This window comes from Cricetulus griseus (assembly GCF_003668045.3).
Source record: "Cricetulus griseus strain 17A/GY chromosome 1 unlocalized genomic scaffold, alternate assembly CriGri-PICRH-1.0 chr1_0, whole genome shotgun sequence".
Lineage (NCBI taxonomy): Eukaryota > Metazoa > Chordata > Mammalia > Rodentia > Cricetidae > Cricetulus > Cricetulus griseus.
The window spans coordinates 82,898,988-82,920,440 of NW_023276806.1; the positions used below are offsets into that span (position 1 = coordinate 82,898,988).

A 21,453-nucleotide genomic window follows, 5' to 3' on the forward strand; every position below is an offset into this window, starting at 1 on the left:
AACAAGCATAGGACTGACCCAGACCCGGTGATCATGGGTGTCAGTTAGAAGGCTTGGGTAATCTATGGGGCCTCTGGCAGTATATCAGTATTTATCCCTATTATACGAATGGACTTTGGGAGACCAATCCACATACAGGGATACTCTCTCAGCCTAGACTCATGGGGGAGGGTCTAGGCCCTGCTCCAAATGATATGACAGATATTGAAGATCCTGTATGGAAGGCCTCACCTTCCTGGGGAGCAGAAAGGGGGTGGGATAAGGGGGTTTGGGGGGGCAAGGGAGGAGGGGTGGGTGAGGGTACTGGGATTGACATGTAAAACAAACTTGTTTTTAATTTAAATTTAAAAATCTGGGGATAAAAGATTATGTATATGTAATAATACACACAATCCCAGTATTCAACCAGATATATGGAGTCAGGAGGATCAGGAGTTCAGGGCCAGAGGCAGTAACTATAACAGAGTCTAGGCTAGATATAGTCAATTTCCCAAAACTAACAAAAGGAAAGGCAGACTGAGAATGTTTGCTAACTATGTAATGGTTAATATTGATTGCCAACTTGACAGGATCTATTATCATCAACAAGACAAGGCTCTCAGTATACCTGTGAGAAATTATCTAGATGAGGTTTGCCTTAGTGTATATCAGTAAGGGACTTTTTTATTAGGTTCATTGAAGTAAATCTTAAATGTGGACAGCACCAATCCACAGGCTTTGGTTCCAGACTTCATAAAAAAAGGATCATGAGCAGAGCACAAGCTTCCCTGTGTCTTAACTGTCGTTACAATGTAACCAGCTGTACCTTCACTGTGGATACAATGTAACCAGGTGCTTCTTTCATGAAGTTACAATGTGATCAGCTGCTGATTGACTACAGTTACAATGTAACAAGAAGCTGCTTCACTACAATTACAATGTAACCAGCTGCCTCCTCAAGATCCTGCTTCCTTTGTTTCCCTTTCATGATGGGTTTATCTTTTCTCCCTTTAGTTGCTTTTGTCAGTTTTTTTTATTACAACAACAGGAAAAGTAACTAAGACATGATGGCCTTCATCATTTTAAATTTACAACAGAGAATTGTTCTCGACCAGAAATAATGTGACTTGTCTCCTCAAGATCTGAAGTGAACATATATGTGCACCTGAATCTTTCATTGGTCATATGTATGTATGTATGTATTATGTATGTATGTATGTATGTATGTATGCCACAGCTGATAACACTGTGAGCCCCTTGCACACACCACATGCAACAATTTCCACAGCTCTCTGTGCTATTCCACAGTTTACCTGAATGTCCTAAGAATTTCTCTTTCCATACTTAGCAAGTTGTGATGACTCTGTGTCAGCATAAGTGTAAAGGTGACCAACTCAGAAGACAAATGATGTCCTGGGGATCCTGGTTCTGTCACTTGCTGACTTGATGCTTTACATAATTTTGTCTTCTTAAATTTTTAGTGAGACCCTGACTCATCATGGGTAAAGTAGAAAAATATTCAGTCTGTAAGTTTCTTTTAAATATCAAATGATATAAATATATGTAAGATATTTAAGAATTCAGAAACATATGATTAATATTTTTATTAAAAGTTAAAAAGTAATGTATTAATAACTGTACCACTGAGGCCAAGATCCTAAAATGCCTTTTAAATCACTAAAGAATAAGAAAAATACTTTCAAATTAGCATTAATTTTTTATAAATACTTTCTCATTATTTTTCCCTTTAAATTTTCAATCCTTATAAATCATGTCAGGTAATTTTCAGCAAATGAAAATATGCAACAAATTGCTATAAATAAACAATTATCCAACTATATGAGAAAATAAATAGGCTATTAAATATCTTCTTGTGATAATGCATGAATAATGATTAATATACTTTATTAAAAATCACAAAAGGTTAATTGCCATAATCATCTTTTTAAATGTAATTTTCCAAATTTAAATTATCATAAATTAACAGGAGAAAAACAGGTTGTTAATTGTGACAGAGATTTAGGTGGAAAGAATTTCACAGAGCAATAGAGAAATTACAGATGTTCAGAACTGAAAGAAGCCAGAAATACATCAATCTCTTATAGTAGATATGGTATAAATTTATATCTAACCAGAAAATATTTTATTAACATTTTTAGTAAAATTATTATAACAAAATATTAAATGGTCTGGATAGGTTTTGGGGGGGGTTGGTGTGCATTTGTTTCTTTTTATGTTTTGTAACATGTAACTAACAAGTTGCAGTTGATACAGGTTTTCATAGGCTGAATTGTGACCTCAAAATTCATGTATTGAAGTCTTAACCCCTAAGACCTCAGAATATAAATAAATTTGGAGACATGACCTTTAAATAGGAAATTAAGTTAAAGCAACTTCCTCTGAGTTGGACATGGTCCATTATGTACTAGCACAATCGTCACAGAGGCCAGAAAGACACAGTGAGAAAGTGGCTATTGACAAACCAAAGAGAAAAGCCTCTGAAATAACCAATCCTGACGATGTCTTGATCTTGGTCTTCGAGGTTCCAGAATGATAAGAAATACATGTTTCAGGATTTTAAACCATCCAGTTTGTAGTTCTTTTTTAGGACATCCCTAAGCAACTGATACAAAGGTTAAACATTGTCACAGCAATAAGGAAAAGTATATTAAACATGAGAACTTTTATAACATATCAAAGGTTAACATAAATGTAACAAAGAAACAAGGCTCACAATTCTATGAAAAACAAATAACTGCAGGCATGTGTGGAATGAAAAGACTTGCATAATTAAGCCATGTGGAAGAGGTCATGTAAAATATTAAAGTCGAAAGACTATGTGACTTAGAGCTTTATGGGACACTATTCCAAACAAAGGTAGGTGTGTGTATGTGAGTGTGTATGTGTGTGTGTGTGTGTGTGTGTGTGTGTGTGTGTATTTATGTGTGTGTAAAATACATGTGAATGTATTTAATATATGATGACTTATTAATCTTTAGGAATATAGATATGTACCTATATATGTATATTCTATATATGCCTATATATCCCTGTATTATATATATAATCTATATTCTCCTACACATATATTCTATATATTTCTATATATATGTAAATCTCATATAAAACAATAATTTCTTTAATGTTAAAGTACACTAACAAAATATTAATTATATTAAAAGTTGAGTGAAATTATTCAAATTAGTATAAATTATATATATTCTATGTATTAAATGTATTTATTTGAATTTCAAGCATATTTATATACCCAAACTCTTACTTGTAATTAAGTTGTGTCCACATTTGATGTGATTAAATTTTATTAGTTAATTTTCATCCATTCTTTCTAATAGGCATCACAGTTAATGTTACAAGGAGCATCTATGAAAAAGTTTATATTAATTGATAAACTTCTGAACAGTAAGTCAGAATTTAACATTATAAGGCATGATAACCATTCTGATGCCTTACTGTGACTTCATAGGTTTTCAAAAGATAGCAATAAAAGAAATGCTTGATAAATAAAACAAATGATGGGAGAATGCTTCCTTCACATACACATTCTTGGATTCAACCCTGCGCATGTTATCTTCTATAAGAAAGCAGGCTGAGCAACCTGGAGAGCAAGCCAGTAAGCAGCACCCTCCATGGTCCCTATGACAGCTCCTGCCTTGCTTGTGTTTCTTCCTTTACTACTTTTGATGACGAATTATTATATGGAACGGTGAGTGAAAAAAACCATTTCTTCCACAACTTTTTTTCGGTCATGGTGTTTCATCACAGCAATTGTAACCCTAACTAACTAAAACAAGGCAGTATGGTCAGGCATTGAAGGGTAAGGTCATCTATGGCCGCATAGCAAGTTCAAGCACAGCCTGAGCTAGAGAGATGTCCCCAAAATGGAAAGAAAGAGAAGGAAAAAAAGAAATACAAATTTTTAAATATCAATTTTGCCATTAAATGGAGTATTTGGAGGATGCATGAAATATCTGTTAATTTTCTATTTCACCAATTCTGAGAATTTCACAAAAACCTCTCACCTACTTCAACATTCATTCATAGCTATATAATCAAATATTGGTATTAATACATTTATTCTGCTCTTGTATGGCTGGTGTTTATTGATGGGACATACAATGGATTCCTATTTTTAAGAAATATGGGAGACATCTTGCAAAACATCCATGCTTCCCTGTACTTAGGTAATACAAGCCTCTACTTCTTGATCCCCTCACCCCAAGGCTGTTGAAATGAAGATGGCTAATTCATGACTATCTCTGTTACTTCTGTTTCTCTTTTCTTTGGGCTTATATTCTGTAATAATACCTATATAGCAATCACACCTGCTTTTTTGTTTTGTTTTGTTTTTTATTAGTTCCAATTAGGAACAAGCTTGTTTCACATGTCAATCCCTTCTCCCCACACCTGCTTTTTAATCTTTATTCCTGTATATTAACCGTTACAGTTGAGAGAGCCCCATTCTTAATCTGGCAAAGAAGCCCAGTGTATACATTTAGAGTGGATTTCAATCTGAAAAAGACCTGGTGTTAATCTTATTTCCATAATTCTGATTCCAGATGGTAGGAGAAGCATGTTTGTTTTTCATATCCCTAAATTTATTTTTCCTATTACTTCTAAGCCTAGAAGAATTATGTCCCCAATAAGAATGATTTTCTTTTTTAAAAATGTTGAAGGAGATTAATGTTGAAAGAGGCTCAGCACAGTACTATGAAACAAGATTATAGACTGCAACCCTGAAATTAAAAGTAAGGCAGGAGAATGCAATTGTAGAAAACCAGGAAGCAGAGAGGTACAGCATAGACCACATACAGTGAAGAATCACCTTTACCGAAGACCTCCAAAGGACTCCAAACACGGGGTCAAATTACAGTTTCAGTCTAAAAAAAATCATTGTTAAAGGTGAGGAAATCTATCCATGTAAATAATGATTTTATAGATAAAGAAAACTAGAAATGTAACACAAGGTCACAAAAGTTAAATCTCAACCAATGGGAGAAGCATCTGCCATTCTGAGTGTGGTATGACAGAAGCCACAGGATGCAGAGTGAGCCTGTTATTTGTGGGAAGGGAGGATTAAGATAAACTCGAGGAAAAGCAAAAAGAGCGTAAATCATAAGTGTTAGTTACCTGTGGGATTGGAAGCTTGTGTAGTTTTTATTTCACGTTTTTTTTTTTTAATGTACTGCCAGTCTTCCTTCAACTATGTGTCTTACAACTCTAGTAGTAAGTACATTATTTCTTTGAGCAAATAAGCACACTGAAAAATAGGGTACACGTAAAATGTTAAAAATTACACTTGGGATATTAGAAATATGGCAGAATATTTGTATGTTTATCAAAGTGTGAATTGTGCTGTTTTTTGAAAGTATAAATAAATACACAAAATTTAAAATGAACCTTTTCTGATACCTACATAGCTGACATGGAAATTTGGAAAAGTTGTTTGATGGATGGTAGGCCATTTGTCTTCATTTAGAATAAAGCCAAAACATCTGTCTCTTCTTGTCAGGAAAGGATGGCTCTTGTCTATAATCCTAGCACTCATGAGGCTCAGGAAGGAAGGTTGTCATGAATTCAAGGTCAGCCTTAAAACATTCTTTAAGCCTTAAAACAGCCTTAAAACAGCCTTTAAGACATCCTGGAGAAATAGGGATCCTGTCTCAAAAAAATAAATAAATAAATAACAAAAAAAAAATAGCAATGTGATGATGGCCCAGTGGGTGAGCCTGCTTGTTCTGCAAGCATTAGAACCTGAATGAAAACTCCTAGAAGCCTCATGAAAGCCACAGGCATGTCCCTTCATTCCTGTAACTCCAGCCTTCTGGAGAGGAGGCAGGTGGACCCCAGAACTTGCTGATGCTGACGTATCTGACAAACTTCTGCTTCCCTCAGCTATCCTTTCTCATGGGGGTTGGTGATGACCTCCTCTGGCTGCTCATTTTTAATATGTGCAATTTTGAATGACCTATCTTAGATTTCTAATCATCTCAAGCTGGGTATTATGTTTTCAATAGCTTGTGAAACACCTCTTATGTAACCAGCACTCGGGCTATCATCCACTACGCACACCCTAGCTGAAACACTGAAATCACTAGCATTGGATGAACATGATGAATCCACCCCCTCATAATCTGGCTCCTTTTCAGAGTCTGTATCTCTTCCTCATCCAGCATTCCCTGCTATCTAAATGGAAACACATTTTAGAATAGAGGCAGCAGGCTGAAGGAGAAAACAAATTGTAAAGAGACAATAGTTGAACTGGCCAATACCATTCAAATAGCAATGAATGAGTTATTAATCTTAAACAGGTCTGTTTCTATTCCAGCCCAGATTCCCTAGTCATCTTCAACTGTTTTATCTCTAAAATAAATCTCTTAATATCCAGAAAATACTTTCACTATCCCACAAACAGGGGATAGTCATGTTTTCCCCTGAACATTTTCTTGTCTCTGAAAGCAACTCCAGGATCCCTGTGTTTACGTTCGCATATTCTACTCACATGTATCATAGTTGGGGACTCTGCCAATCCAGTCCTTAACTGATGCCTTTCAGCATCCATTTCCTCAGCCCCATCACAGGTTGAGCTATTCCATCCCTGTTTCTGACACTTTCATCTATTGTCTAGTACTTTCTTTATGTTTAAAAACAGGTAATTGTAGCAGAGATGGATGAGCTTTTCATCAAACTCATTTCCTTTCCTCCTTGGGCTTACAGATACTTTGCATTCCCCAGGCTTCTTTGCAGTATTTTGAACATTTGATTAAGGGGTGCCCTGTCAAATATGAGTGGAAATGATGTGTGACACCTTTGCCTACCACATTAAACACTTCCCATGTGAAATTGTCATACTCTCCTTCATTGTCTAACTGGGGTCAGTCACATCCATCCTGAAGGGAAGAACTGAAGACGGTGGAGCCATTAGAGGTACGCACCTTATGAAGGGAAGAGTTTCCTGCCTAATAAGTGCTTCAGAGTCTCACAGGAGTGGTATACAATGTGTGCAATTTACACAATTTAAAGGTATTTTGCAATTTTCATGTTTAACTGTTAACATTTCTCAAACCAATACAGAAACTTTTATTTGAAATGGTGTTAACTAGTTTGCTGACACTCAAAAGCAAAACAATTGACTCTGAAGATGGAAACTTCATGGATATAGACTTATGTTACACATGAGTCTACAAGTCTGGGCAGAACGGCTGCAAAAAGTTAGAATGAGGGTTACTTTTACATTCTCCTTTCTGCAAAGTATAACAATAAGGAGATTAGCTAAAGAAAGAATTAGGTGATTTGAAAAGAACTGAAGGGAAATGTGTAATTTGGCAAGGGAAGTCCTTAAAGAATTAGAAAACCAGAAAACCCCACTCAAGAAAATAATAGATAAAGATGGTGCTGACGTACAATAACTTATAATGATTGATCAGTTAATCAGCTCTGAGTAAATCAAATTGAAAACATTCCCTTTCCATGTAAACCTATAAATGTTCCAGATGCACTAAAAATAGTACAATAAAATAGACAAGAGAAGCAAGATATATTGAATTCCCTCTACAAGCACAACTAGAGATATACAACGATCAAATAAATATGTTTGTTAAACTAGTGGCATTTCCAAGGCTTCTAGGGATGCTGTAAGGCCAGTGTAAGTTTGCAATTATAATGCAAGTATTATGTAGCAAGTACCTGCCTCAGATCATGCAAATCTGGATGGATGGACATAGCAAAATAACAGCCTTGAAGCAGCCGTGCTGAGCAAGCTATTGTACTTAATAAGCAAGGTAGCTGCTACCAAGCCTACATTCCTGAAAAGTATTTTCTGGAGCAAACAACTAAAGTCATGATTGCCCCTCAGTGCTCTTTAAATGGGAGTGGGGTATATGTCTAATCTCATAACTGGTTAACTAAGCCCATGCAAAGGCACAGAAAAGTATGTCCAATAATATATAACATGGATAGCCTGTTGGTTTCAGTTAGTGAATTTCTCTTCAAGTTATTCTCCAGACTATTCCAAGGAGTCTTTATTTTGTTTGGGCTTGGTTTGGTTTTGTAAAGGGACAAAAATGTTATTATCAAAGTAGAGCCCAGGTAACAGTAAGAAGTCTCCAGAATCAGTTGCTGAGATGATAAGACCCTCTCCAGTTCATAGATAGTGACCAGAATAGATTTCATGCACAAGTCCAGGACTGTTTTGTGGGAGTCGCTCATTGTTCTCTTTCTAAATGAGAGTATGCTTAGGGCTGTCTATTTTATACCTGTTAACTATAATTCACTAGTAACAGGTTAGCATCATATGGTTAGGTTTAAATCAAGATGACCATCAGGCAGATCTATAGAGTAAGTTAGCATGAGATGATACTTCAGTGAGTCTTCTTAAAAGTCAAGAGTTAAATTGACATGGTATTGTATTGCGTTTGGGTGACCATCACAATATACTCTATACTGGATGGCCTAAGCAAGACAAATTTATTTTCTCACAAATTTGAAAGAAAGAAATCTGATATCAAGGTATCAGTATGTTTGGGTTCTAAAAAGAACCCTCTTCTATTCTTCCATTGTCTCCACCTGAAGAAAAGAAGGGTGAAATTCTAATACCTTTTTCAGCAAGAGCATTAATCTCTTTGGAAGATACTCCCTCAATAATTCATCTAAATCTGATTAAATCATAGAAGTCCTATGTCCAAGTGCCATTATATAGAAGTTAGAGCATCAGTACATGCACTCTAGTACACTGTTAGCAAGCAGTTGTTTAGTACTTAAAACCAATCAACCAGGATGCTCTCTGATTTATTAGAACTGGTTCTAATAAGAGATTTTTCTTCATGTGTCTTTCAAAACAGTATGTGTGTGCGTGTTAGTTAAAGTATAAGTGAAAATATATTTTTCATATATTTGTATATATTTATATAAAAAGTGAATAGATAGGTAGGTGATAGATGGATACTTAGAAGACATATAGACAGACAGACACAATAGATATACTAGGTAGATCACAAGGAGTTAACAGTGGTACAGAGAACAAGCACTAAGAATGAGGGATTTCAGGGTGTAAGAGGGGAGCAATGGTGTGTCAGCAAATCTAGAAACTTAAGGCAGTATATAATATATGAAACAACTAGAGAAAATAAACAAGAGCCTGAAGACCAAAGCAAGTTCTTCTATGGCTCTGATTGGCTAGATCTTGTTCTGTGGTTCTTGACCAGAAGCTGTCTGTTTCATGTAGTTGTCATTTTGATCAAAATACTGAAGACTTGTCTCTTTTCAGTTGATTATCTTCTGCAGAAAACCCTCAAATTATCCATATGAGGCCTATACTAAGTACTTTCCTATTGCTGTGATAATACACCATGACAAAAAAATAAACAGAAGAAAGAGTTTATTTTGGCTTACAGTTCCAAAATAATAGAGTATATCGTGGGAGGGAAAGCACAGCATAACCTCAGAAGCTGCAAGCTGGCTGATCAGTTTTTCTCCATACACAGAAAACAGAGAGTAAATTAGAAACAGGACAAAGCTATACAACCTCAAAGCCCATCCCATCCCAGTGATGGACTTCCTCCATCAAGTTTCCACCTCAAATAGCACTACCAAATGAGGACTGAGTATGTACATGCGTGAACCTATGGAGGGTATTTCTCACTCAAACTACCACAAGGCCTTGCTGGAGGAAGCCCATTAGCTTCGAGTTCACAGATGTGTTAATCCATTACTAATGAGGTTAGTTCCCCCATGACATCCAGGGAGTAACAAACAATACCATTAAGGCCAACGAAAATGCCTTAAAGCATAAAAATTCAAAGGATTCTGAGAGCATAGACATTTTTCATTTTAGGATTTCTTGTATTCCTCATTGCTGTTCTCAATGACTTCGGGTGTTAAGGACTACAGAGTCTTTTAGTTAGTAGTAAGACTTTGAAATTCTGAAATGTGAGATCCCACAATGAGGCTTCTCATCACTGGAGTAATTTCAAACAAAAGTCAAGGTTCTTTTTCTAGATCATCACACCTTAGTTTTTTGACTGGCAAACCTCTGATCAATACTGAGGATAAACAAACAATGACCATGACATTTCTAAAATTCATGATAGGTGTTAGCTAAGTAAAATGTATTCAGGGATTTTCAAAGCCTTGATTTGCTGGACACAGCAGAGTAATGACCTTGGAGCAAAACTGTGACAAGTGGCTGTATTAATTTTTCACAGCATTACCTTTCAGGAACAAGAATGTCCTGGAGCAAACAGCTAACTAATCTTTGTGTGGTCTCAACATTGTTTAACAAGGAAAAGGAAAGCAAGCTTGATCTCAGTAATGCCCTGGACAAGAAGTTCCATTGTGTGTATTTTCAAGACCAACGAAGGTAAAAGCAGACTGTTTTTGGTAAAGAACTTTTGGAGCATGTGAGAAACAAATAGGTCAGACACCTACTAAGTTCCTGAGATAAATTGCCAAAGAAGATGGGTCTGGTTTTCAAAGTCCTCTGTCTGCTTGCCTTACCATACTACCTGGATACAGTAAGATTGCATCAGTAATTAGTGACTTGAGAGCTGTGCAGCTAATGGAGAGAACACAGTCTCTTCCCACTTCTTCTGGGACTGTGATGACAATAAACAATGAAGAATTTCTTATCCAATGGAGTCAACAACGGACAAGGGAATTTCTTCCATATACTAGAATCAAAATTCAACAAATGAACTTCTTTTACAGTCTGGATAGTCCTCGGTATACCTACTGCTATAAGTCATCAGGGGCTATGGACCAGAAGCAACTGTCTTTCTCACTACTCCACTTTGAGCACAGAAGTTTTTAGTCTATCATTATGTGTGGTTCATGTATAGGAGCTGCAATATATTTGTAAAGGAAGAGCCATGTTACAGGTTTTCTTTTTAGTTCACAGACTATCAGATACCATGGTAATAACCCACTCTGCAAGAGATGAGAAACATGGAACTGCATGTTGTCTCTGGATGTTCCCTTTGGAGACATATATGGAATCAACTTCTACCCCTCTATCTAAAAGATAAGAAACACAGCTTGATTTTTCTGCTATTTTTGCCATCCATACAAAATTCAACATGAAGCACACCATCTCTGATCATTAAAATGTGTGTATATCTGGCCGGTTGGTGGTGGCGGCACATGCCTTTATTCCCAGCACTGGGAAGCAGAAGGAGGCAGATTTATGTGAGTTCAAGGCCAGACTTGTCTACAGAGCAAGTGCCAGTACAGGCTACAAAGCTATACAAAGAAACCCTGTCTGGAAACACCACACACACAAAAAAAGAAGTGTATGTATATTTTTGTAGCTAAACAATGAATTTTTATAGGCATTGGTTGGATATATTATTTTTGCTACTATATACTTGGAAAAATCACCAGAACCCCTAGGTTAAGGGTTTATTGCTAAGACTACCACTACTTCAAATTCTAGTCAAAAGTCTTCAAACTGACCTAAACTTCTGATCCACTGGTTGTGAACCAAAAGTATCAAGACACAGATCTAGAGTTCAATTATTTGTCTACAGGAGCTCACAAGGCTCAGGGACACTTTATTTTTTCTATTTATTATAAAATACATTGTACTTTTCACTGTCAGAGTGAAAAATACATAGAGGTCTAGGGAGATGTCTCAGAGGGTAAACTGCTTGCTACACAAACATGAGGCCCTGAGTTTGGATTTCCAACATATACATTAAAGCTAGCAGGGTGGTAAACATCTATGATCCCAGTGCTGGGGTCAAGGAGCTATGGATGAAGACAGCAGATCTCAGGGGCTCACTGATCAGCCAGTTTACTTGAAAGAGCACACTTCAGGTTCAGTAAAATAACTTGTATCATAAAATATGGCTGAGAACAATAAACACCTCTCTCTCTCTCTCTCTCTCTCTCTCTGTCTCTGTCTCTGTCTCTCTCTCTCTCTCATACCCACAGGCACACACACGGAACACAGCACACATGCACACAAGTGCTCACAATGCATAGTAGTTCTGAGCTTCCATGCTCAGAACTTTGAGCACACTTCCCCCAGGCATCTGCGTGTGTTCAGCATTCTGAAAGCTCAATAACCCTGTCCTTCTGTGGGGGGCTATGGCTTTATTTCATGGAGTTGTGTCTTAGCTTGAATTTTTTTTGCTGTAAAGAGACACCATGGCCATGCCAACTCTTATAAAGAAAACATTTATTAGAGATGGCTTAGTTATAATCTCAGAAATTCAATCTATTATCATCATGATGGGGACCATAGTGGCATGCAAACATGTGGTACTGGAGCTGAGAGTGCTTCATCTTGCAGGCAACAGGAAGTCAAGTGACAGTCACACTGAGGGAAACTTGAACAAAAGAGACCTCAAAGCCCACCCCCACAATGTCATACTTCCTCCAACAAGGCCACAACTCCTAATAGTGCCACTCTGTGTGTGGGCCATTTTCTTTCAAACCACCACATCTTGACTGATTCAATCATGCTTATCAGCTCAACTTTCAACCTCCTTATTATCCCTGGAAATCAATGAGTATGGGACTGAAAATTCCAACCTCCTAAATCACATTATTGGGTCTCTTGGCAACCATTTTCGATGAGACTATCCAGGAGCATTCCAAGACCTGCCTGATGTTTCTTTCATTGAATAAATTCCAGTGAATTTGGAAGCTCTGTGCTAGAAGCACCTATCACTCAAGAAATGATAAAGTTCTTTTCAGTGCAGAGGGTCAGGGTTGGAGATGAAACTTACAGTAGAGGAACATCCCAGCACCCATCTACAAGGATGTGAAAAGCTTTGACTCTGGTAATCAAGCCTAGATGAGATAAACATTTATTTTGTCATATTATGTAGTGTAATATTAAAAGAAGGAATAAGTCTTATCCCCTTGTTGAATACAGAAACTGAAGAAAATTTAAGTCTTAAAAAGAGATTGAGGGGAGAAGAGGAGGGGTGAAAAATACATGAGGGAACAGGAAGGTTGAGTTGGGGGAAGAATAGTGGAGAGCAAGATAAGAGATACCAAAATAGAGGGAGACATTATAAGTTTAAAGAGAAATCAGGCACTAGGGAAATGTCTGGAGAGCTACAAAAATGACACCAACTAACAATCTCAGCAACAGAGGAGAGGCTACCTTAAATGCCCTCCCCTGGTAATGAGATTGATGACTAACTTATATGCCATCCTATAGCCTTCATTCAGCAGCTTGTGGAAGTAGAAGCAGACACCCACAGCTAAACCTTGAACTGAACTGGAATCCAGTTGCAAAGAAGCAGGAATGATGAGCAAAAGGGTCCAGATCAGGCTGGTGAAACCCACAGAAACAGCTGACCTGAACAAGGGAGAGCTCTTGGTCTCCAGACTGATAGTTGAGAAACCAGCATGGCACTGATCCAGACCCAATGAACATGGGTGTCAGTGAGGAGACCTCAGAAATCTATGGGGCCTCTTGTAGTAGATCAGTAATTATCCCTAGGATAGGAATGGACTTTCAGAACCCATTCCACATAGAGGGATAGTCCCTGAGCCTAGACACATGGGGGTGTGACTAGGCCCTATCCTAAAGGATATGACAGACTCTGAAGACCCCCTATGAAGGGGGGTCTGCTCCCTGGGGAGCAGAAAGGGTGTTATGGGATATGTAGGGTGTTAGTTGGGTGGGCAAGGCAGGATGGGAGAGAGAGGGAACTGGGACTGATATGTAAAACAATCTTGTTTCTAACTCAAATTTTAAAAATGGAGAAAAAAGAGGTTGAGCTGGAGAGATTGTTCAGTGGTTAGGAGCGTGTTCTGATCTTGCAGAAGACTCAGGTATGTTTCCCAGAAGCCATATCAGGCAGTTCATGAACTCCTGTAACTCCATCTCCAAAGGATACCACACACTCTTCTGGACTTTGAGGACTGTGCTCAGGTACACATATCTACACCTCTCCATGCATAAAATATTGGAGTTTCTTATTAGGTACTTGTTCTAGAACATATTTGTCACTAGAAGATGATTATGAAGCAACTATTGATAAATATACTCATAGGCACATAAGATAACCAAATGAGCAGAGCTTGGCAGAGACTTGACAGCATGCACATATGTATTTCCTTTTCTTTCTGGATCAGTTCTCTCAGCCTCCCTGAAGCAAGCTGTGGCATGTTTTCTTCAAAAGAACACAGACAGAAATGATGTGTGATTGGGTCATTGTATACTTCCTGTGGAAGATCCTCTCCACTCTTCTATAGCTCAAATTAGAAACCCACAATAATCTTGGAAAACATTTGCAGACAGTGATGGAATCATCAGATGTGAGGAAGTTTGGTTCCAGCAAGAATCACTACTTAGAAGGCCAGAAATTTAAGCAGGATGGTTTTGTAAGCTATAAGTAAGGGTTTCTTCTCTTAAACCATGGAAAATTCAGAGAATATTTGTTACAGAAGCTACCACTGTCCAAATTAACTTCTTTTTGTGGCAGTTTCCGATTCACAGACATCTAGATTGGAAAGCTTGGCCTCTATGATGAGTTTTCTGAATAATAAGACGCAAAGGCACTATTGCCTCATTTACCACCCCTTTTCACGTAGGCTATTGGAGCCTAAGAGATACCAACTGCTTTTTCACATTTCTTTGTGCGTTTGTGGTTGTTTAAATGTAATTGGCCCCCATAAGCTCAAGGGGAGTGGCAATATTGGGAGGCGGGGCTTTGTTGGAGTAGGTATGGCTGCTGTGCAACAATCTTTTGATACACTGTGAATATGTATTGCTCCCATTGGTTAATAAAAAGCTGACTGGCCAACAGCTATGCAGGAAGAGGTTAGGCAGGACTTGAAGACAAAATGAGAACACAGGGTAGAAGAGGGTGGAGTCACCAGCAAGAGGCAGAAAGAGGCCAGATGCACATGTTATGCTGAATAAAAGATACTGCCATATGGTAGAGCATAAATAAGAAATATGGATTAATTTAAGTTGTAAGAGCTAGTTAATAACAAGCCTAAGCTATCTGCTAAGCATCCACAACTAGAAATAAGTCTTTGTGGTCATTTGGGAGCTTGCTGGAGTTCCAATGAAAAACTCTGCTTACATAGGGCCTTGTTGTATGAAGTATGTCACTGTGGGATAGACTTTGGGGTCTCATAAATGCTCCCAGTGTGGCAGTTCACTTTGGGTCAAAATGTAGGGATCTTGACTCCTTCTCCAGCACCATATCTATCTGCACACCACCATGTCACACTATGATGATAATGGACTAAACCTCTGAAAATATAAGCCACCCCAATTAAATGTTTTTCTTTTACAAGAGTTGCTATGGTCATGGTGTCTCTTCACAGCAGTAGAAACTCTAAGACAGTAAGTATTCTGCTCAATAAAGAACAATGTAGTCATTCAACATATTTGTCAAATTCTCTTCAATTTCTCAAAGTTTACATCCAAACACATGTATATTTCCCCTCCAAACATGAATATGATGGGAATTACCATGTTTGTGGCCACAGGAAATTGCATAGACAAGATGAGCCAAAAATTGCTAGTCACCTAAGAGTACTTCGGGTACCCTTGGTCCTTTGTTTGCTACCATATTTGCCATTACTTCATAAACAAGTTGGTGAAAATGTGACATATTTAAAAGTACCAAGCCCAACCCAACTTACAACTGATTCTGGACCAGTTCTGATTAGTGAGCCATTTCTATAAAATGTGATCCTTCTTGGGCTACACACAATGCTTTCCTATTGTCTGCAGTATATGAGCAGCCAAAGTTGCAATCTGACTCCACCACAGCCTTGCAGTCCACTTCTGCCTTGTCTATCAGACAGAGAATCTATGCTACCACTTCTGTCAGCACTCTGGGAAAGACAGCCAAGGAATATCAGTGATTTTCTGTGCCTCTAACTTTAACCACATTAGCCAAGAATAATTAGCAGTGGTCTGAAAGGAATTGGATTTTTTTTAAGTAACAATTCACACTTCAGCATTTATGCAAATTTGAGTAATTTAAATGTATGAGATGATTAAGAAAGAATCTTCTCTTTAATTCCCCAAGAGTGTGCGTGTCCTTTTCTCTTTATGCAAATTTCTAAGATAGTCTGCTCTTTGATTCTTTTCTTGGATCACCACACTGTTTAAAAATAAAACATTGTAAATATATACAATGGAGTCAGAATCTTGTCTGTGGCTTCATATGAGACTATGTAAACCCCTAACAAGAACAGTATTCAAACTGGTTTTGAGTTGTCATGCTCACATAGAGAAGAGTGGTACAAAAAAACTATAAACGCAAATGTCTACGGAAACTCTTCAGAACATTTGTCAGGTCTAATAAATGTAGTGCCTACATGTAAACTCTTAAGTGCCTTAATGCTTTGTGCCCTTGCATCAATTAACATTTAATTTGACTTTTTAACAACCTCACTCATCACTAGTTTTTTCATGCCTGTGAAGCTAACAAATGTTAGCTTTTCAAAGCTGACAGTTTATGATTACTTATAGCCAACACGATTTCAGGGTACTGCAGGAAGAGATTAATGGACCACGGGGATGATACAGCCACAGGGCTATAAAAAGAGGGATGAGCTACCATGATAGTTAATGCCTCTTTTGAATAAGTGCATTTGAAAGCCAGATAAACTGATGTCAAAGGGGGAAAGCTTCAACTTCATTATATTAATAGTGCTTTTAATTATACTTCAGATGTGATGTACAGCCTTTGTTTATAAGATAATAAATAAATAAATAAATAAATAAATAAATAAGGACCTCGGGCCGAGGGGGCAAGATGATGCCGGAGGGTGTACTAGGTGCTCCCAGGCAGCCGCAGGCGGGAGACGCTGCCCAAGGAACCTGGATGCCTCTCTACAGTATGAGCTCAGCCAAGAGTGCCCACTACAACCGCTTCTCTGGGGGGGGGAGGGGCTGTCAGCCTTCCCTCCCCAGACAGCAGTGGGGTAAGAGAGACCAAAATGGAAACAATCTTTGGGCCTACATTTCCGACTGTCACCATCATCACCAAAGCAGCTGATGGGACCAACACATACAAACAGCATCGCAGGACACCTTCCTCCTCTAGCACCCTTGCCTATTAGCCTCGGGATGAAGACGACAGCATGCCCCCTATCAACACTCCTTGCCGCTCAGACTCAGCCATCTCTGTGTGCTCCCTACACTCCGAGTCCAGCACGTCCCTGCGCTCCACATTCTCACTGCCTGAGGAGGAGGAGGAGCAGGAACCGTTGGTATTTGCAGAGCAGCCTTCAGGAAAACTGTGTTGCCAGCTCTGCTACAATGTGTTCAAGGACTCTGTGATCACTACATGTGGGCACACGCTCTGTAGACGATGTGCCTTGAAGTCAGAGAAGTGTCCTGTGAACCATGCCAAGCTGACAGTGGTGGTGAACAACATTGCAGTAGCTGAGCAGATCCGAGAGCTCGTCATACGTTGTCAGCATGGTTGCCATGCAGCAGGCACTGGAAAGCCTGGCGTCTTTGAGGTAGACCCAAGGGCTGACCCTTCACCATCAAGCTGAGTGCCCGGAAGGACCATGAGAGTAGCTGTGACTACAGGCCTGTGCACTGCCCCAACAACCCCAGCTGCACTCCCCTTCTCAAGATGAATCTAGAGGCCCACCTGAAAGAATGCGAGCGCATCAAATGCCCCCACTCTAAGTACGGGTGCACGTTTAATGGGAATCAGGACACATATGAGACACACTTGGAAACATGCCGCTTTGAGGGCCTGAAGGAGTTCCTGCAGCAGACTGATGACCGCTTCCATGAGATGCATGTGGCACTGGCCCAGAAAGACCAGGAGATCGCTTTCCTGTGCTCCATGCTGGGCAAGCTCTCAGAGAAGATTGACCAGCTGGAGAAGAGCCTTGAGCTCAAGTTTGATGTCCTGGATGAGAACCAGAGCAAGCTCAGTGAGGACCTCATGGAGTTCCGGAGGGATGCATCCATGTTGAATGATGAGCTGTCTCACACAATGCACGCTTGAACATGGGTATCCTTGGATCCTATGATCCTCAGCAGATCTTCAAGTGCAAAGGGACCTTTGTGGGCCACCAGGGCCCTGTCTGGTGTCTCTGTGTCTATTCTATGGGTGACCTGTTCCTCAGTGGTTCTTCTGACAAGACAATCAAGGTATGGGACACATGTACCACTTACAAGTGCCAAAAGACACTGGAGGGCCATGATGGTATTGTGCTGGTGCTCTGCATCCAGGGGTGCAAGCTATACAGTCGGTCTGTGGACTGCACCATCACTGTGTGGGACATCCAGAACCTGCAGAAGGTAAACACCATTCGGGCCCACGACAACCCTGTGTGCACACTGGTATCCTCCCACAACATGCTCTTCAGCGGCTCCCTGAAGGCCATCAAGGTTTGGGACATCGTAGGCACTGAGCTAAAGTTGAAGGAGCTCATAGGCCTCAACCACTGGGTGCGAGGCCTGGTGGCAGCACGGAGCTATCTGTACAGTGACTCTTACCAGACAATCAAGATATGGGACATTCGGACTTTGGATTGCATCCATGTCCTGCAGACATCTGGTGTTTATTCCATTGCTGTGACAAATCACCATATTGTCTGTGGCACCTATGAGAACTTCATTCATGTATGGAACATTGAGTCCAAAGAGCAGGTGCGGACCCTAACGGGCCATGTGGGCACAGTATATGCCCTGGCAGTCATTTCAACACCAGACCAGACCAAAGTCTTCAGTGCATCCTACGATCGGTCCCTCAGGGTCTGGAGTATGAACAACCTGATTTGCATACAGACGCTGCTGCACCATGAGGGCAATGTAACTGCACTGGCAGTCTCCTGGGGCCAACTTTTCTCAGGGGCTGTGGATAGTACTATGAAGGTTTGGACATGCTAACAAAATTCAGACCAAGCTTTGGCTCCCGTTGAGCATGTCAGTCAGGCTGGTCCTACATAATGGCCTTGGACTTCCTGCCTATCTTGTGGAGACAGATAGACAGGCTCAAACAGCTAGGCAGTGTCATCTCTGCCCTATGCTTGGTGAGGGATCTTTGTTTAGGCCCCGCTCTTAACTTCTACCAGAGAAATGCCCAGGCCCCTCTCTGGGCCTGGTATGATGCTTGCCCGGCCCACTGTTCATTTCACTCCACAGAGTTTCGTTTTGAGACAGGGTCTCACTATGTAGCTCTGGCTGTCCTGGAACTCACTATGCCGACCAGGTTGGCCTCAAACTCACAGATCCACTTGCCTCCACCTCCCAAGTGCTAGGATTAAAGGCGTGTGCCACCACTACTGGCAGGACCCAGCCAGATCGTGGGTCTTTTTACTCACCTTTTCTACTGGTTTTAGTGTGTATATAGATTCTATTACTTCTGTTGAAATAAAACCTTCACAGATCGTGAAAAATAAATAAATAAATAAATAAATAAATAAAGAAAGAATTTTCTTAAATATCCTATCTGATACAGGAAGCAGGATCTGAAAAAAAAATGTGTCAAGGGAGAGACTGCCTAAACAGCATGAAAGAGGCAAGAATTTTATTCTCTTATTTTTTTTTAATTCAAATGTGGGTGTCTGTGCAAATGTCTCTGTGTTCATGTGGGTGCCCAGGTAGGACAGAAGATCCCTTAGAGCTAGAATTGTGAGCCCTCCCAATGTAGGTGTTTGTAAGCAAACTCCGTTTTTCCCCCAAACAGGAAGTGCTCTTAACCACTAAGCCATCATCTCTCAAGACCTCAAGAAATTTAGATTCCAACGAATAAAATTAATCACTATTTTATTGTAGGATAAAAACACTTGTTATTTACACACACATACCATGCACACCTTATCCTTGTTCTTTAAGAAACACACAAGTATTAACTCCACTATACTGCAAAAATTATGGTGTGGTAAATTAGTAAATAGCTAAAGGGAGTCATCCAGTTGTCTATTCAAGGAAAACATCCATGGACCTTCTAATCATAGTTTTCTTTCCAACCTGATTTAAGCAAATTTCCAAAATTATCATATACCAGTTGCAAAGGAGGCATATGTAACACTAATTCTAATTCCCTTCCAATCAGGTCTTTAGCCTTAGCCACTTCCTCCTCCATGTTGTCTTTATAAACCTAGGGTGGGGGTAGGGGAGGCTTTCAAAGTTAGAAGCATAGCATAGCCCTAGAGCAGTCCCAACTCTCCTCTGTGCTTATGTTTAATTACATCATTGTCCCAGGACTGACTATAGATATGTGACAGTTGATGATTCTGCCTGTGTAGATAATTCCTCCAAAGAATCAACCCCATGCCCCACCCTGTTCAGGCACACACTGCCGTCTGTTCTCTGAAGAGATAAAACAAATTACTTTACTAGAAGTCCAAGATGCACTGTTCTGAATCCATTAAATAAAGGATTTCCTTTCAAAGAAATTTTTTTCAAACAGTAGGTCTGCCCGTGACAATGGGAAAATTTAAAGATTTTATTACTAAGCCTGTGTCCAACTTCACCCATGATATTTCAATCATAGTCATGTACTTTTACCAAAAGTAGCTGAGGTGGGAGCTGGAAAGATGACTCAGCATTTACAAACACTGGTTCCTCTTCCAAAGAACCCAGGTTTGATTCCCAGCTCCCACATAGTGCCTCATAACCACCTGCTGCTTGAGTCTCAAGGGATGTAATGCCCTCTTCTCATCCCCATGGGCACTGCAAAGGCATGGTACACAGACACACCTACAGGCAAAACTCTCATACACATAAAATAAAGATAAAAGAAGAATATTTCAAATGCCTGAAGTAAATTTTAGAAAGTACAAGGAATATGAATCAAAGCAGAAGGCAAAGAAACATGAGCACGACAAATAGCCAACAAAAATATTATAGGAATAAATTAGAAATGATAGCACATATAAAAATATAAATCAATTATTTTCTGCTACAAAAATACAGTCATATTAGATCCTAAAATTACAGCTACAGCTTCATGACAAGAAACAACACTTAAATCCAAAAACAAAGATAAGTCATGTGGCGGTGGTGCATGCCTTTAAACCCAGCACGTGGAAGGCAGAGGCCAGTGTGGTCTATGGGGCTAGTTCCAAGCAGGCAGGGCTGCAAAGAGAAACCTGTTTCAAAGACAAACAAACAAACAAAAAAGACAGCAATCAGAAAATAAAGAAATGTAAAAAATCCACATCTATATGTATGTGTGTGTGTACATAGTCAATAGTATATAAGCAAAGAAGTAGATCTTCCAACAATGAAAACAGTCTAAAAGCACTAATATTAAGAAAAAATATTTAAAAACAATTGTATGATTTGGACACCGAAAATCCCCTAACATTAAAACAGAACAAAAATTCTAGAACTCTAACGAGATATTTCTAAGTCAGCCTCCACAGGATAGCTTAACACCATCCCGACAAACTCGTCATCACTAAAACAAGAAACTGAAAACCATGGTTTCAGATAAAAAGATTTTTTCACCCATCAGACAAAAACTCCAACATGCTTTTGCAGAGGAATAAAATGCT

At 39.3% G+C, this 21,453-nt stretch overlaps 1 pseudogene; it reads left to right on the forward strand.

Annotated features, from left to right (window-relative positions):
• Positions 1–16,820: 16,820 nt before the first annotated feature.
• LOC100755561 lies at positions 16,821–18,838 on the forward strand (annotated as a pseudogene).
• The last annotated feature ends 2,615 nt before the right edge of the window (positions 18,839–21,453 follow it).